Source organism: Quercus suber, unplaced genomic scaffold, assembly GCF_002906115.3.
Source record: "Quercus suber isolate HL8 unplaced genomic scaffold, Cork oak 2.0 scaffold_19, whole genome shotgun sequence".
In the NCBI taxonomy this organism is placed as follows: Eukaryota; Viridiplantae; Streptophyta; class Magnoliopsida; order Fagales; family Fagaceae; genus Quercus; species Quercus suber.
The window spans coordinates 1,500,699-1,518,936 of record NW_027069484.1 but is presented as its reverse complement, the minus strand read 5'-3'; the positions used below and the strand labels follow the sequence as shown (position 1 = coordinate 1,518,936).

The 18,238-nt window shown below is 34.4% G+C and overlaps 2 pseudogenes; one reads left to right on the top strand and one right to left on the bottom strand.

The window, feature by feature from the left end:
* Positions 1 to 9,249: 9,249 nt before the first annotated feature.
* On the bottom strand, positions 9,250 to 12,743 carry LOC136062775 (heat shock cognate 70 kDa protein-like; annotated as a pseudogene).
* Positions 12,744 to 15,086: 2,343 nt separating this feature from the next.
* LOC111998004 (heat shock cognate 70 kDa protein-like) lies at positions 15,087 to 18,238 on the top strand (annotated as a pseudogene).

The window sequence follows — 18,238 nt, the reverse complement described above, 5'->3', positions numbered from 1 at the left end:
GCTCTCGGTTACCTGCAAGAATACCAGAGGTTGCTGACGGAACAACAGAGCACATGAAGCTAGCTGCAATAAACCTTGGCTTGACTGGACTGTGTTTTGTCTATTAATATTTTGGTAGTCTCTCCCCTTGTTTTGGAAGGGGCTGAACAGGGTATACATTGATACGGATGTAAATGCTTTTGGATTAAATTCAATAAAGTTCTATCTTTTATCTCAAAAAAGGTAAGTTCTAGATTGCTCAACTGCTTGAGCGATCATTATTCAAAATACAGAAATTTCATGTGACACTCATGGTCGCTCGAGCAAGTTTCTCTGGTTTTGTTTTCTTAGTACAAAGCAAGGAATTTGTCTTAAGGGCCAATATATGAATAAAACAATTTTGATCTTTAAGAATTAGAAATATACAAAAATTCAAAAAACAAGTGACACATAAAAATCTAAACTAATATTTATTCAACATTAGCAAATATAAACAAATGAAAGCCACAAATAACTATTTCTTAAAAAATTTCAACTAAATCATATGATATATTAAAATGGAACTCAATGTTTTTCCCTTCAAAATTATTTATGATTATTTTTGTACAAATTTTGCAACAATTTCCTTTTAAATTTTTTTTTTTTCAGACAAAATTGACACATGCCCTTTTCGGGCAAAAAAAAGTAGTATTTTGTCCCATTTTTCAAACTAATTAGGGAAATGCCCCTCTTTTGAAACTCGATTTTCTCAAAATCGAGTTAAAAAAAAAAAATTCCTGGAGCCCTATAGTGGCGTTTTAAGGAGTCTATAGTGATGTTTTAAGGACTTATAGTGGCATTTTTGGAACTCGAGCTCCAAGAACTCGAGTTATAGATATTTTTTATTTATTTATTTATTTTTACCTATAACTCGTGTTCATGGAGCTCAAGTTCCAAAACATCACTATAGGTCCTTAAAACGTCACTGTAGGCTCCTTAAAAACGCCACTATAGGGCTTAACTCGATTTTGAGAAAATTGCGTTTCAAAAGAAGGACATTTCTCTAATTAGTTTGGGAAAGGGGGCAAAATGCTGCTTATTTTGCCTGAAAATGGCATTTGCCAATTTTGTCCTTTTTTTTCCTTTTAAGTAAAGAATAAAAAAATCTGCTAGAATATCATCTTCCATTTTGTTATGAAATCTAGTTTTGATTATATTCATAATTGAAAATAATCATTCCATAGTTACAAATAAAAATTGGACAAGTAACTATAGCCACCCTATTTTTAATTGGTAGGCTATTGGTTTTCTAGTCTGTACTCACCACTTTTAATGGTCAATCACATAACATTTTCTATGGAAAGTCAATAATTTAATCTCTACTGATTGAGTTCAAATTATACCACATGGCAATACTCAAAAACTACACCATACTGAAATTCATACATTTATATAACATTTCATAAGCAAGACATATCTACTATTTTCTTTGAACATCATGTCCATGAAATGAGTAATTTTAACTTCAATATGCTTAAATAATGTACACAAAGTTTCGAAAGCTTATGAACATACCTTTGTTTGAAGCATGATTATATGCACATCTCTAATCAAAGTGTGATCAGGTAATTAAATCCATATTAATTAACCAATTTGAAAACTTAGGTGATTAAATCCGTATTAATTACCTTAAGTTGAAAACTTTGGAAATCAAATCCCTATTGATTAACAAGTTGAAATAAAATACATATTGATTATGTGTGAAATCAAATCCATATTGATTAAGGTTGAAATCAAATTCGTTATAATTAAGTTGAAATCAAATCGATATTGACATTGGCACAATTAAAATATATTTAATGTTTTTTTGAAATCCAATTGTCGAAGTATATTATGCTAAAAAATTCAGGGACGGACTCAAAATTTAAGCTAGCGGGGGCCGGAGTATAAAGAAAAACAAAATCCAAATAGACATCCATATAGTATTAAAAAATTATAAATACTCAAAATCGTTGTTTCTAAATACATTAAGATGCAATCATATACCAACAAAGACAAATAAAAACAAAATAATGTCTTTTTTTAATACTAGGTTGTCTAGGAATTTTTTTTTTTTTACTTTTAGCACCTCAAAAAGTTATTTTATCTATTTTATCACCTTACTTTACAATACACCCAATATCAAATATTCTATTTTTTTATAACTTCATTTAAAATAATATAAAAAATTCATTAAAATAATAAAGGAAGCGAGAGAATTTAATTTTTTTAATTGAAAGAAGAGATATAATTTTAAGAAAATACTGTATTTTATTTTTAACAACTTGCTACAGTCACTACCAGTTTATTGCGGTTGCAAAAAAAATTAGCTTTAACTTTTCCAGTAACAAATAATTTTTTGATTCTTTGGTGGTAAAATAGTCTTTTTTTTTTAGCTAAAATATAATCACCATTGTGAATATTTTTATAGTTTTTGTTAAGTCTATTGGTTAGATAGTTGCTATTTGGGTGAGACCAGTTAGACTTATTGTGGAAAAAGGGGACCTAAAGTTTTGGAAGGGGGCCTAGCTATAAAAATGAAAAATATTACTGTAGGGTCAGTTTTTGTCGCCCAAGCCCAAAGGATATGGGTTGGAGGCCCAACGAACTCAGAACAATGAATTTGTAGAGAGTGGGTTGAAGGTTTAGGCGCTGACCGACGTTTATGAAGCATGAACTCCTTTCCCTTTTATTGAAAAAATACTTAGAACAATTTACAACTGGGGGATGCTCCTCGGCCCACGGCCGAGGAGGCTTTCTTCTTCCTCTCCTTCCCCCCAAAAAACCCCCCATACACTTTGCTCACAGTTCTTATATATGCCCATCTTCTTCCTCCTGTTGATCATCTATTGGCCTTTCTCCTAACGGCCTATCCCATCAACGGTCATATCCGTGCTCAAGTGGTTCACCCTGATCGATGTCGTCCTAGCAAGGGGTTACGTCCCCATTAATGCGGCCAGAGGGGTTAGGTGAACGTATTCAATGCCGAGGTGACGGTTCGCTCAGAGCTTGCCCTTCTCTACACCGAGGTCTCGGACGACCGAGGATGGGGTCATCCTCGGACCCATCGTGCGTCCTCGGCGTGGGCCATCTGGGCCTGGGTTGAAGTGGGCCTTAGCTATTCAATTTTCTGGCCCCACAATTACAATAATAATAATAAAAAAAAAAAAAATTTTGGACCCAGGGGGGCTTGGGCACCCACCTAGGTCCATCCCTGACTCAAAATGGTGAAATTCCATTTTCAATAGTAGCTTTTCATAATTTTCTAAATTCTTGCAAATAAAAGTTATTTATTAACAAACAAATATAATCAATTCTAAAAGGTCTTGAATACTTAATTCAATCAAGGGAATAGAATGGAATGATTATAAGAGAATGGAATGGAATTGAATGTATTTGAACAAGAGAAATGAATGGAAAAGAATGGAATGAAATTGAATTAAGTAGCTTTGATTGGATGTTTTACAATAAAGGAATGAAAATGAATAGAATATAAGTAATCTTATTTGAGAGTAACATAGAGGGAATAAAATAGAATCATTTTATGATAATATTATTATTAGACCCCTATTTTAAAATAAATGGTTGAATATATAGGGGTATTTTGAGAGTTTTAGTAAAAAATTCATTAAATCTAATTTCATTCCCTCCCATTCCTCCCAATTTCGAGGGAAATGAAAATTTGAAGTTTTAAGTTCATAGAGAGGAATGGGTGTTCCCTTCTACCCATTCTATTCTCTGCTACTTAAACTCCCAAATAAGAGAAGGAAAGAATATTCTAAAATTATTCTTTTCATTTCTTTTCATTCCATTCCCTCCTCTCAAACGATGGCTAAGTGAATTTTCCATTAAAAAGGGTTTTTATTGGTTTTTTGCTTTGTTATCAAAGTGTGTGCCTGTTTATTTCTTTCTGATTATTATCAAATTTGGTAGTTGATAACCATGTGAAAGCTCGATTATGTGTTAAAACATAAGAGCTTTTTAGACTCCAAAATTAAAAATTACGGCTAGATTACTTTTAACTTAATTCAATCAAGGGAATAGAATGGAATGATTATAAGAGAATGGAATGGAATTGAATGTATTTGAACAAGAGAAATGAATGGAAAAGAATGGAATGAAATTGAATTAAGTAGCTTTGATTGGATGTTTTACAATAAATGAATGAAAATGAATAGAATATAAGTAATCTTATTTGAGAGTAACATAGAGGGAATAGAATAGAATCATTTTATGATAATATTATTATTAGACCCCTATTTTAAAATAAATGGTTGAATATATAGGGGTATTTTGAGAGTTTTAGTAAAAAATTCATTAAATCTAATTTCATTTCCTCCCATTCCTCCCAATTTCGAGGGGAATGAAAATTTGAAGTTTTAAGTGCATAGAGAGGAATGGGTGTTCCCTTCTATCCATTCCATTCTCTGCTACTTAAACTCTCAAATAAGGGAAGGAAAGAATATTCTAAAATTATTCTTTTCATTTCTTTTCATTCGATTCCCTCCTCCCAAACGAGGGCTAAGTGAATTTTCCATTAAAAAGGGTTTTTATTGGTTTTTGCTTCATTATCAAAGTGTGTGCCTGTTTATTTCTTTATGATTATTATCAAATTTGGTAGTTGATAACCATGTGAAAGCTCGATTATGTGTTAAAACATAAGAGCTTTTTAGACTCCAAAATTAAAAATTATGGCTAGATTACTTTTATTCTAACTTATCTAAGTGTAGAAATAAGAGTAAATGAAGCCCAATTAACCAATACTACTCTAGTGCATAAACATGATCAACAAACAATAAAAGTAAAATACAAGATTAAGGAAAGAGAGATGCAATCACAAGATAACATGGCAATGTGTTATCAAAGAGGAAATTGAAGAACTTGGCGAAAAACCTCTTCGCCGCTCTCCGAGTAGTGAATAGATCCACTAGACAATAAGTTGAGATACATGAACAGTAAGAGACCCTCCAAACCTAATCTACCCAATGTACCTAAGTCCTCAAAACTTCTATTCTAACAAGACTTCTCAAAACTGTATCTTGTCTAACTTTTCGGATCTTGTAATACGCCCGATTGCATCCGCCAAGTCTCACCGACTTCTTTTGGAAAATTCCCAAAACATCCCAAGCTCCAAAACACTCTCTACACTCTGAAAATGTGTGGGTTGTATTTGGGTACAAATCTCTACTCAAGGTATGACAATGGGAGAGGGAAGGAGAAGAGGCAACAATGATTTCTCACTAAGGATGAGTAGCTCTCTCTGTCTCTCTAAAAGATGGGTGTGTGTGTTGCAGAAAACTTATCTAGGGTTTTTCTCTCTGAATGGATTCCTTTACTTTTGTAGGTAATGAAGGTATATATAGTATGGGTGAAGGGTAAGAAAGTCACACTTAAAAATCCTCTAGGTAGAGAATCTCGTGGGTATCTCGCGACAAGGCCTTACTCGCGAAATACACACGAAATTGACAGTCTGGCTCGACTCTTCAACTTCCAGTCAATGCTTCTCACATACCCTTTTCACGGGAACCATTCTCATGAACTCCTCATGAGTTAGTCACGAAATGCACTGATCTTCATTTCATGTTCGATTCTTCACCAACTTAATACTAAATCTAATACAATAAATTCCCACAAAATACAAGGAAAAAAATTAGAGCAATTACAACACTTTTTGTCATAAAATAAAGCCAATATAAAACATAGTTATAAATCACAACTTTACATCATAGTTGAAATAATGTTTTGTGCTACTTATTTGAAATAATAGATCTGGGGTTCAATCTTTGCCTACACCAAAAACTAATTGATGTCTCAGTTTGATGATAAATAGCTATCATCAGGAGTGAATGTCATAAGTTGAAACTTATAAAAAAAAAAAAAAAAAAAAAAAAAAAAAAAAAAAAAAAAAAAAAAAAAAAACTTGATCATTGAACTAACCATGAAAAGTGCAATAAAACAAAGGGGAAAAAAAAAAGCAAACAAAATAAAACAATACTAATTGATATTTAATAATTTGTAAATGAGAAAATTTATATTATAATATTATTAAACATTTATTACGATTGTATTTGTATGGAAGTATTTATTCTATTATTTTTAGGAAATATGATTTGGTAAAATTTTAATGTAGGATTTACATATATGATAAAATGTAAAATTAAATTAAAATATATTATAGAATAATGAGGTGTAAAATTAGGAGATCTCAAAAGTTTATGTGATAAAATATTGTATTATTGTGAAGTCAAACAAAAGTTAAACGTTTTCGCCTTAGAGTATTTATAGATTATTTTTTTCTATTTAAATTTCTTTTATAATCATTTGCACAAAAATTTTATCATTAATTTATATTTTTTGAAAAATCAAGAACCATAGTTTTTTTTAATAAAAAAATTATTGCTTGGAATTAAATCGGTAGGGTTAATTTTGGAAATGAAAAAAAAAGGGAACATCTATATTTATTTTTATTTTTTTATAAGGAAACATTTGTATTTTTGAGAGAATTTCAACTATAGTGTCGGCTCTTGATATTAAGTCTCTATCATCAAACCAAGACCAATTGGTTTTTAGTATAGGTGGAGATTAATCCCCAGATCTCTTATTATCACTAAATATGATTTAATAAACTGAAATGGTTTTAGTGACGAAATATTTTCGTCACTAAATACTGTTTTTAGCGAGGAAAACATTTAGCGACGAAATGTTTTCGTCGCTAAAAGTTTTTTTTTTTTTTACCAAATCGGACTTTTAGTGACGAAATTTTTCGTCGCTAAAAGTCGCCAGGACTTTTAGCGACGGGGCTACAGTGACGAAACGAATTTCGTCACTAAAAGTCCAATTTCGTCACTAAAGGTTCTTAGTGACGAAAAACTGGACTTTTAGTGACGAATTTTTTCGTCACTAAAAATACATTTTCTTGTAGTGTGAAGATGCATCAGGGTTTTGAAAGTTTCCAGATGGTCCAAAGGATCCTTCACCCCGTCATAGCTATCTATATTCGGCATGCGAAACTTGTGGGGTAGGGGGAAGGAGTTCACGGCCACAGTGAAGGCGAGTCGGTACGGTTGACCAGATCGTCGAGATCACTAGAGACTCGCCCCTTGAGGGCGTTCATCATGACCTCCATCTGTTCCCTCATTGCCTGCATCTCGGCGGCAATATGTAGTGGAGTCGCATCCGTGAGGGATGGCATGCTTATGTGCTGCCTTTCCGGCCTGCTTGGGGCGTGGCTGCCCTCAAGTCTCTCCTGATTCTTCTTTGGAGCATTAGTCCCTTCCTGATCTTCTGGTTAGTCATTTAGTGCTGCATCCTTCTGGCACAGCTGTTCTTCCAAGTCGAGGTTCTGTTTGGTGAGACGCTCCACGGCGGCACCGAGAATCCGAACTTATCTCTCGAGGGCAGTCGTGGGTGGTTCCTCTCCTTGTACGTCATTAGTAGTCGCCATTGAGCGAGTGAGTACCATGCAACCCTTTAGTCCGGGAAACGACAGTATGGCTTAATTACGAGTTTCCCACAGACGGCGCCAACTGATGATGCCAAAAATATCAACAGTGAGTTGCACAATGCTCGTACCCTCGAAGCGACACCTGCACAAAGAAAAGAGGACCTAATAGAGAGCACCGATGTGGAGCCGGCCAAATACTCTCTGAAGGTCAAGTTAGAACTTCTTTAAACTCTAGAGTGCTAGAGAGGGATTAATTATGCGTACCTCGATTTATCAGAGTATTGGGGCTTTTATAGTAGTAGAGGGTTGACCTCTCTTTCTTGGAGTAGAAGTCTTTTCCATATAGGAATCCTTATGAGCGTCGATTGCAGAATCCTTTCCTTATAGGACTCTATCATTTGAGCGTGGAGTACAAGTCATGGTTTTATTAGAACCGTCGGCCTCTGACCCATCAGCTTGTCTCATTCCCTTCAGCCATAAAGGGTTATCAGCCTTTGAACGAAATCAGCCCCTTAAGCTCTTCGCGGATTTCCTTCCCCGTTAGCCTGTCCCTGTTCGTCAGCGTTAGAGTCAGCATCCTTCATGACTTAACCCTTCAGCCTGAGTAGAAGCCGACGGGCTAAGCCTATGGTGCTGTGTGCTATGATTTCCCCTTATCAATTTTCATTGCTGAAGTGTAGTCTCATAGTATTCATTCATCTACTTCGTTTTGGTTTACTAAAGTCTTTGAACTTCCTTGTCCTCAGGGGCCAAAAAGAAAGAGAGTCGTTGAAGTTCTGTTTTGGAAAAGAGGCCTTGGAAATTGTTGTAACAATGGCCAACAAGCAAGGAGAGGGCCCAGCGGTTGGGATCGATCTGGGTGCGTACAACGAATTCATGTGTGGCAATGTGGCAAAATGAAAGAGTAGAGATAATAGTGAATGATCAGGGTAACAAGACCACTCCCTCCTATATTGCTTTCACTCCTATGGAGCGCTCAGTAGGTGTTGCCGCCAAGAACCAGGTTGCTAGGAACCCCACCAACTCTGTCTTTGGTAATCTTCAATGAACATTTTTTCCTTTCAAATAAAATAAAGGGATTAATAAAAAATTTTCATTTATTTTTATTTTTACTTAAAATCTTAACTTTCACTTTCAAGTATCAATATATGTTATTTGCTGGTTGACATATTTTATGGGTATTGTTTTGAAATAAAGATTTATTTGTTTATTTACTTAAAATCTTAATAAATACCACTCTCACTAACAACTTAACTTCACATACACCCACAAAATTGCTAACAATTTCATAAAATGAGTTTTTTTTTTTTTTTTTAAATTATAATTTCATAGTTACAACTGAAAAAGGAAATTTTGAATCTTAGATGTTATAAACACATCATAAAATACCAACTAGTTGAATATCTGATCTTATTATTTGCACTTGCGTAGCCACAAAACTTGTTACCAACAAGTTTTTTGGAAAGCAAAATTTATTTAGATGTATGTCGGGCTGTTTGTAATCATTGTTAAATTTTGTTCTTAATGCTCATCACTTTAATTTCTTTAAAAATTTTCATAAAATAAAAAAAATATATATTTTTTAGAGTTTCAATTTATAACGTCTGCTCTTAATAAAAAATGACATTAAATCTTAAATCTCTTATTTAACCATCAGACCAATTAAGCTAATTGAAACTAAAAAAAAAAAAAATCACCTTAAGAATGTTTAATACTAGCATTCACCTATCAAAAAAAAAAAAAAAGTTTTAGAAGCTGGTAATGTGCCAAGTGGTCTTCACTAAAAGAACAACAATTTTTTATGAGATTTAAAAATAGACACTTTCCACAATATTGATGTACTTCCTGAATAAATCCATATTGAATTCTGCAAATTTGGCACGGGTAATATTTGAAAAAAAAAAATCAATACCATTATATAAAGAATCGACTTCAATGCAAGTCTCAATTGCAAAAGAAAGAATCCTCTTTGCTTCTCACAAGCAGTTTCTAACCTCCTAAGAGCTTTGGAATTCCCACTAATGTCCACCTTGTGTTGCCTCTTAAATATTTCAACAAAGTGATTCACCATTCGGTTATCAAAGTCCTCACCTCCAAGGTGAGTGTCTCCAGCAACAGCCTTCACTTCACAGATAACCTTTTCAATGGTAAGTAGTGAGACATCTGTAGTGCCAACACCCAAATCAAAAAATCAATACATTACTCTTGCCAATGTTATTTGCAATCTTGTCTAGACCGTAAGCAAGGGCTGCAGTAGTTGGTTCATTGATTATACGCAGGACATTTAGGCTTGCAATGCTTCCGGCATCCTTTGTAGCCCTACGCTAGGAGTCACTGAAGTAGGCGGGGATAGTAACAACTGCATTCTTCACAGTTTTGCCTAGGTAGGCTTCAGCTATTTCACGTATCTTTATTAGGACCATAGATGAGATTTCCTTAGCAGCAAAGTGCTTCTCTTCGCCTTTATAGTTGACCACAATCATAGGCTTATCACCAGGACCTTCAATGACCTTGAATGGCTAAAGTTTGATATCACTCTGAACCAAGGGATCACTGAATCTCCTACCGATCAACCTCTTTGCATCTACAAAATAATTTCCCTTTTAAGAAACAGATACGTCAAATAGTAGATGAATAATACAATCTTAATGCACACGAAGCATTATATATTGAGTTTTTTTATTTTACGAGTATACTTTTTATTCGTGAATTTAAGAAATTGAAGCGAACATTCAGTAGCTCATGATCCTAATAAGATAGTATAAAGGAGAGAGAACAAAGGAAAAATCAAGATTAAATTGTAAATAAGACCCAAATTTGGGGTTATTTTGATTTTACTCCTTAAATTTTCAAATTTTCAATATGCTCCCATACCATTAAGTATCATGAGTAGTCTTTCCCTTCCAACTTTGTGTTGTGCCTAGTTGTCTTAAGTGTATAAGATTGGTGCCGCAATATTGCCCCCTATGTTTGTATCTTACACCTTCTATGTTTGAAATTGCGTTGATTTGAACCCACTATGTTTGGAACTGTCATACACCCTCTATCTTTGAAATTGTTTTAATTGATTTCGTACTTAACAGCTAACTGAAGATCATTATGAGCCCTCTCCTCGGGCAAGGAGTTTTTTTTATAAGGCACAACACATTGATGGAAAGCAAATCCAAATGATGATACCTGACGTTAGGAGAGAAAATCAAAATATTGAAATTTTAGGGGAGCAAAATCAAAATTACCCCAAACTTTACATGCAACATGTACTTGAAGCTGCTTTTAATAACATTGTGATCTCACGTTAAAATTTTAAATTTGATTAGAGCTAATAAAACAAGTTTGAAATTTATAAACATGACTTTAATTAAAATCTTGATCATTACAGTTACTAAAGCAAATAATTCATAATTGATGCAAAAATGGAAAACAGATTTTTGGTTTTTCAAATGATTTTTATTATTGAAGTTGTGAATTCTTATTCTCCGACATTGAACCCTGAATAGAATTCAATAGATGAAGTTATGATATTTAAATGCTTTTTTTTTTTTTTTTAAAAGTAAGAATATTTGAATGCTAGTATTTTTTTTTTTTTGATAGGTGAATGCNAAAAAAAAAAAAAAAAAAAAACCTTTGTAGATTACCGAAAACAGAGTTGGTGGGGTTCCTGCAACCTGGTTCTGGCGGCACACCACCATGGGCAGAAGAGAAAGCAAATAGGAGGGAGTGTCCTGTTACCTGATCATTCACTATTATCTCTACTCTTTCATTTTGCCACATGCCACACATGAATCGTTGTACGCACCCAGATCGATCCCAATGCCGGCCCTCTCCTTGCTTGTTGGCCATTGTTACAACAATTTCTTTTGTCGGAACAGAATTCAAAGACTTCATTTTTTGGAACAGATCAAGACTTTTGAAGTAGATGAATTAGTACTATGAGACATTTTTATGAAAGCTTTATGCATCATACCCTATATATAAAGGCATAGACGCACAGTATCTATAGAGTCCTTGATATGCTTAGAATAGCAAACCGTGATTATCCAGTAGACACCAATTAACTTAAACCTTCTTTTGCATTGGAGAAGTCCAATGAATCACATCCAAATCTTGCATAGAGATCATATGCACAAAAGGTTGGACAAATTGGTATTGCAATCTATTAGGAAATTCAAAGAATCTAGCTAAAGCAATAGAAACAATATCTCCAAGCTCACGCACACTTCCTCCATGAAGGATAAATTTTCATTGCAGGAACAGAGCCAAGAGTTTATCTTAAGGGGCAAAATCATGAAAAAAAAAAAAAGAAAAAAAATCATTGTTTAAGAATTAGAGTTATACTAAAATTCAAGACTAAATTAATACATGATAATTGAAAAGAAAAATTAGCGTCTATCCATTGTTGAAAAAAAAAAAAAAAAGATATGATAGGATATTTTGTTCTTAGCACATTTCAACTTAATCACATCGAGATCGATGTATAGTTCAATATTCTTTTAAATCCCAAAATTCATTTATGATTAATTTTTCATTAAATTTCTAATTTTTTGGGATTTCTTTAGAGTTTAGACCAACTTAATTTATTCTTTTTATAGAAATATATTAGAAACGCTTTATAATTTTAAACTTTAAAATCCAAAAATATATATACAATAAAGGAACTTATTATAAATGATAAGGTGCTGCGGTAGATTATATTGACCATCATCATTTTGTTACAAATTTGTTATTGCTTTCCAGAAATGTTTATGGGACTGCAAATGCCCTCAAGCCATTTCAGCGTGTCATGATACAGCTGTGAATCCACGAGCTGGAGATCATCTAACCATTGAATCACCTCTTCAATAGCATCCTCAATCTTCTTCTTAAACGCAGGGTCAAGCTTGGAACCAATCTTCTTATCTATGATAGTATTCCTCATGTTGTAGGCAAAGTTCTCTAGAGCTTCCTTAGCCTTAATTTTCTTCCTGTGACCATCATCTTCAGCCTTGAATCTCTTTGCGTCTTGGACAATCCTCTCAATCTCTTCAGTGGACAACCTTGCCTTGTCATTGGTGATAGTCATCTGCAGAAACATTTAAGATGCCATTAGCATCAATTTCAAAACAAACTTTTATCCGAGCAACACCCCTGGGTGCTGGAGGAATGCCAGAAAGTATAAATCCTCCCAAGAAGTTGTTGTTCTCAACTCTAGCTCTTTCACCCTCGTAAACAAACAAGGTACAGAAGTTTGATTGTCAACCGTGGTGGTGAAGAACCCCTTCTTCCTCGTGGGAATAGCAGTATTTCTTGGAATCAAAACAGACATCTCTGTTCCGCGAACTGATACACCAGAGGGTTTTTTAATTCTAAAAAACTTGGTTTTTTACTTACCAACATCAATGTATATTCTTGGTAGTCATATTATATATTGCGTTTGTCTAAGCCTGTCTTCTTGGCTCTTGCTTATACATGGATTATTATTTTGGCGACTGTTAGAACTACCTTTTTCGGACTGTATTTGATCACAGATAAAGTTTTATGTTCTAAATTTTCATTCACCAAAAACACAATTTTTTGCTCGTGTATGGTATACTCCTTAAAAGAAAAGGAAAAAGAAAAAAAAAAACTTATTTTCGGAAATTTTCCAGTTTCTCTTCTTTTGTTTTCTTTTTTCTTTTTTTCTTTTTAAAATTATTGTGCACTCACATGTTAGCCATAAAGAATCGGTGGAGCTGTATTGAGGGGTGGCCCACCCCCCCCAAATTTTGAATTTTTTAAAAATGTATATAATGTAACGGGACTAACGAATTTATCTCTCAAAGACGATCTCAACAATTACGAAGGAGGACATCCTCGGACGAATTGAACAAATACCCGCATCACTGACGAAGACAACCAGACCATTCAATACAACTAATTACACCCGAAGTAGTTACAGAGCCAGCTGTATGAGCCATTGGAATGCGTTGAAGTCACATTACAAAGCATAAAACGTTACCAAGATGGACATTAAGACCACATAACTACTCCAATGGTCAAGAGCTGCAAAAACATATATAAGGCCCTCACAATATCAACACAAAGGTATGAGAAAGTATTGAGATAATTTTGCTACCATTTTGCTATTCTGTTTTACTTAAAGCTCCTTTATATTAACTTTAACATCGGAGATGTTGTGATCAATGGCGGAGTTAGGATTTTAGTTTGGGGGGGCAAGGTTTAAAGACAATATTAAACTAAAATAACCTTAAAAAAAACTAATCAATATTAATAACCTAATAAATAAACAATTGTAAATAACTATAATTGTTATACAAAATTTAATGTAACTATAAACTATAGTTTATCTTTTCATCACAAATTTAATTTGCTCTATAGTATTTGACGTTTTATATTTTGAAACCATTGCATAGTCACTAATAATCAAAGTTAAAAAGGTATAGCAATAACCTATATAAAATTGGAAACTAAAAAGTCAAGAAGGAGAAAAAATGGAAACTGGAGGTTTGAGAATTTCAATACCGTACTGGGACATTAGGTAGTTTATCTTTTCTATATAAAAATAATAATAAAAAAGAGTGTAAAATTTAAGACCACCATCAGTTTGGTGAAAAAAAAAACCCAAAAATAATTAAAAAAAATAAAAAGAAGGATAACAGAAGAAAATTTAATTAAACAGTAAAGTGTCATATATGGTGATAAGCTATAAATTTGGACAATATAAAAGCTTAAAAGAGAAAATAAGTAGTACTATTGTAAGTGGGGTGATCTATACAACTTTTTCCCATTTTATTTTTACGTGCCAGGATTGTTTTTCTATAACAAGACATTTTGTATTCAGCATTTTGTCTTTTTGAATTTTTTTTTTTCCTATGTTGGGCAAAGCATTCAAGAAAGGAACCTAAATGCTATAATTTAGGGGACTTTTCAGGAGGAGTTAGGAGGGGCACTTGTCCCCTCTCGCCCCCCCTTGGCTCCGCCCCTGGTTGTGATAGACACTACATCGGTGACCATCCTTGAAAAGACATACATGTGAACTATGGATTGGCTCCATCTACTGACTAACGAGCTTACGCTTTATCATAATGTTTTCAAAATTTAGTCTATAAAAATAAGAGTTCCTCCAAATATTTGAATTAGTTCAACGATGCTTTTAAAAAATAATAATTCATCTAATAGTAATAAAGATATAATTTTATTTTTTGTAATTTTATTTTTTATTATAAAATGTATTCTTATATCTGTTAAATATTTGATAAAATTTAACAACAACATATTTGAGTGATGGACGATTGCTGCATAGGCAATATGAAGGACACATAACAAGTTTTGTTTTGAGGACTTCCATTCTGGTCCTGAAACTATCATTCGCGAGGCTATGTCCATTTTGCATGAATATCAAAAGTTGGCAAACCAACGTACATATTAGTTGTTTGAAGGGATGGGTGTAATGATGTTTTTTGTTTTTTTCTTTTTCTCTATCCCAGGTGTCAGGCAAGTATGTTTAGCACATTAGGACCCTTACTTACAACTTTATACTTTTATCTCATTATTTTAATACAAATTCTACGTTTTCAGTCAAAAAAAAAAAAAAAAATGGAAAGGAGGAAACTTCGAGGTTAAGGGATATAGCCTGTCAAGAAAAAGAAAAAAAAGGTTAAAGGAGATTGTACCGTCTTTAACCTTTCATTATCAAAAGTGTCTCATACATATTGCTTTCTTCTTTTTCGTTTTGCTTTTTTCTAAAAGCACCCGTTCATGTGCATGTTAAGTATTTAGGGCCTTCAACCTTTCAGTTCTAAAGTGCATCATAGTCTACTCTCATCTACTTTAGTTTTGATTAACAAAAGTCTTTGGGCTTCTATTCCCGACGACAATGTCCGACCATGGAGAGGGTCCGGCGATAGGGATTGATCTGGGAACGACGAACTCGTGCGTGGCAGTGTGGCAAAATGAAAGAGTAGAGATAATAGTTAATGATCAGGGTAACAGGACCACTCCCTCCTATGTTGCTTTCACTCCGACAGAGCGCTTGGTAGGTGATGCCGCCAAGATCCAGGTCGCCAGGAACCCCACCAACTCCATCTTCGGTAATCTAAAAGTTTTAAGAGTATAATTGTTTTTTTTTTTTTTTTTTTTTTTTTTTGTTAGTAAGAGATTCATATATCAGCGATCAAAATAAAAATAAAAAATAAGTAAGAGGGTTATCTAAATATACAAAATTCAGAACGTGAACAGTACAAAATGAAAACTAAAAACTAAAAAATAAATGTTACAAAATTTAGCAAGAGATTTATGTAATTAAATACTACTTATTTTATTAAAAATTGAAAACTTATTTCTAGACGTACTATAGTAAAATAATTTATAACCTAGCTGATTTTTTGGGTAACTTCAGTTAAATAGTAATGTAATCTTGACCAAAGGTTTTTTTTTGGTTAATGTTCTATTCCCATTAATAATAAGGTTATTCGTGAATTTAACTTTGATCACATCCATCGTTAGCTTGCGGCATTAAATAATAATTCCAAATAAATTGATTTTTATTTTTTATTAAATTGTGTTTGGGTCAAACAGTACTAGCTAAAGCTGCAAATTAATTGTTAATTCTTTCTTTTCTTTTTTCTATTTAATCAGGCCTATATGAGCTAGAAAATGTTCTCTTTCGTTCCTAAAATTCACAAGAAATGAAAATTTTATTTTCTGCTCTTTATGCTTTATTTTTGTCAAATCATTTTTTAATTCCTCAAAATGGTATTGTCATGTAGATGCGAAGCGATTGATTGGTAGGAGATTCAGCGATTCTTTAGTTCAGGAAGATATCAAGCTTTGGCCTTTCAAGGTCATTTGTGGTCTTCATGACAAGCCTATGATCGTTGTCAACTATAAGGGCGAAGAGAAGCACTTTGCTGCGGAAGAAATCTCATCTATGGTCCTTAGAGTGATGCGTGAGATTGCTGAAACCTACCTGGGCACAACTGTGAAGAATGCGGTTATTACTGTCCCTGCCTACTTCAATGACTCCCAGCGTAAGGCTACAAAGGATGCTGGAGGCATTGCAGGCCTGAATGTCCTGCGTATAATCAATGAACCAACTGCTGCAGCCATTGCTAATGGTCTAGACAAGATTGCAGATAGCAATGGCAAGAGAAATGTGCTGATTTTTGATTTCGGTGGTGGTACTGCAGATGTCTCATTACTTACCATTGAAAAGAGTGTTTTCCAAGTGAAGGCCGTTGCTGGTGACACTCACCTTGGAGGTGAAGACTTTGATAACCGAGTGGTAAAGCACTTTGTTGAAATATTTAAGAGGCAACACAAGGTGGACATTAGTGGGAATTCCAGAGCTCTTAGAAGGTTGCGAACTGCTTGTGAGAAAGCAAAGAGGATTCTTTCTTCTGCAATTGAGACTAGCATTGAAGTCGATTCTTTATATAATGGTATTGATTTCTTTTCAACTATTACCCGTGCCAAATTTTCAGAACTCAATATGGATTTATTCAGGAAGTGCATCACTATTGTGGAGACGTGCTTGACTGATGCTATGATGGATAAGAGCTGCGTCCATGTTGTTGTTCTTTCGGGTGGTTCTTCCCGAATTCCCAAGGTGCAGCAGTTGTTGCAAGACTTCTTTGATGGGAAGGAGCTTTGCAAGAGCCTTAATCCAGAGGAGGCTGTAGCTTATGGAGCAGCTGTTCAAGCTGCAATCTTGACTGGTATAAGAGATGAGAAACTGCAAGACCTCGTGCTCTTAGATGTCACCCCTCTGTCCTTGGTGTAAGTGTTAAAGGAACGGAGATGAGTATTGTGATTCCAAGGAATACCGCCATTCCTACTGAGAAGGAGGGGTACTACACTGTCTCTGACAACCAAACTTCTGCATTGATCTCAATTTACGAGGGTGAAAGAGCAAGAACTTGTGATAACAACTTATTGGGACAATTTAATCTTTCTGGTATTCCTCCAGCACCCAGGGGTGTCGCTAGAATAAACGTTTGTTTTAATATTGACACTAATGGTATCTTGAATGTTTCTTCTAAGGAGATGACCAGTGGTGTAACGAGGAATATCACTGATGGGACTGACGAAATAGATCCTGCAAGAGGTAAGGCCGACGACGAGGAAGATCGATAGTGACGAGAACACACGTCATTGACGAGAGTATCCCCTCCATCATTACCATCAGTAAATGATAAGGGGCGGTTACACATCCAGACGAATAGACCGTTGGGACCAACTTAAAGCCACTTAATAATGCCAGCAGGCGTTATGCAGAGAGAAGTTAAAGCACCATAAATCACCCAACGGCTAAAATCTACAACAACATATATAAATCCTTCACATCCCCCAACGGGAGAGGTATGAACATTTCTTTTACATTGATGCGGTGTGTTTGTTTTGCTCTCATATAATTCTCGACACTGACTTTAGCATCGGAGACGTTGTGGCAGGCACCACACCGGTGACCATCCATCAGGAAAGATCAAGGACGAGGTTTCAGTTCGTCTCTGATTGCATTAATTGGCTGACGAAGTCACACTTCATTGGCTGACGAAGTCACACTTCATCAGTTTGGCGCCGTCTGTGGAAATCGACATTATTTTCGTGTTCAGACCTAAAACAGTGGTTCCCTATCCTTGTTCTTTTCAAGATGGAGTCTAATCAAGACGCTGCAACCCTAGCTCAGCAAGTTCAAGCCCTTGCAGCCACCGTAACTAACTAAGCAAAACCAAGAATTGAGGTTACGGCTTCAGCAAGAGGACAATCGTTCGAAGGGAAATCAGGAAGATGAGGGGGATAGCAACAGAAGAAGTGACCATC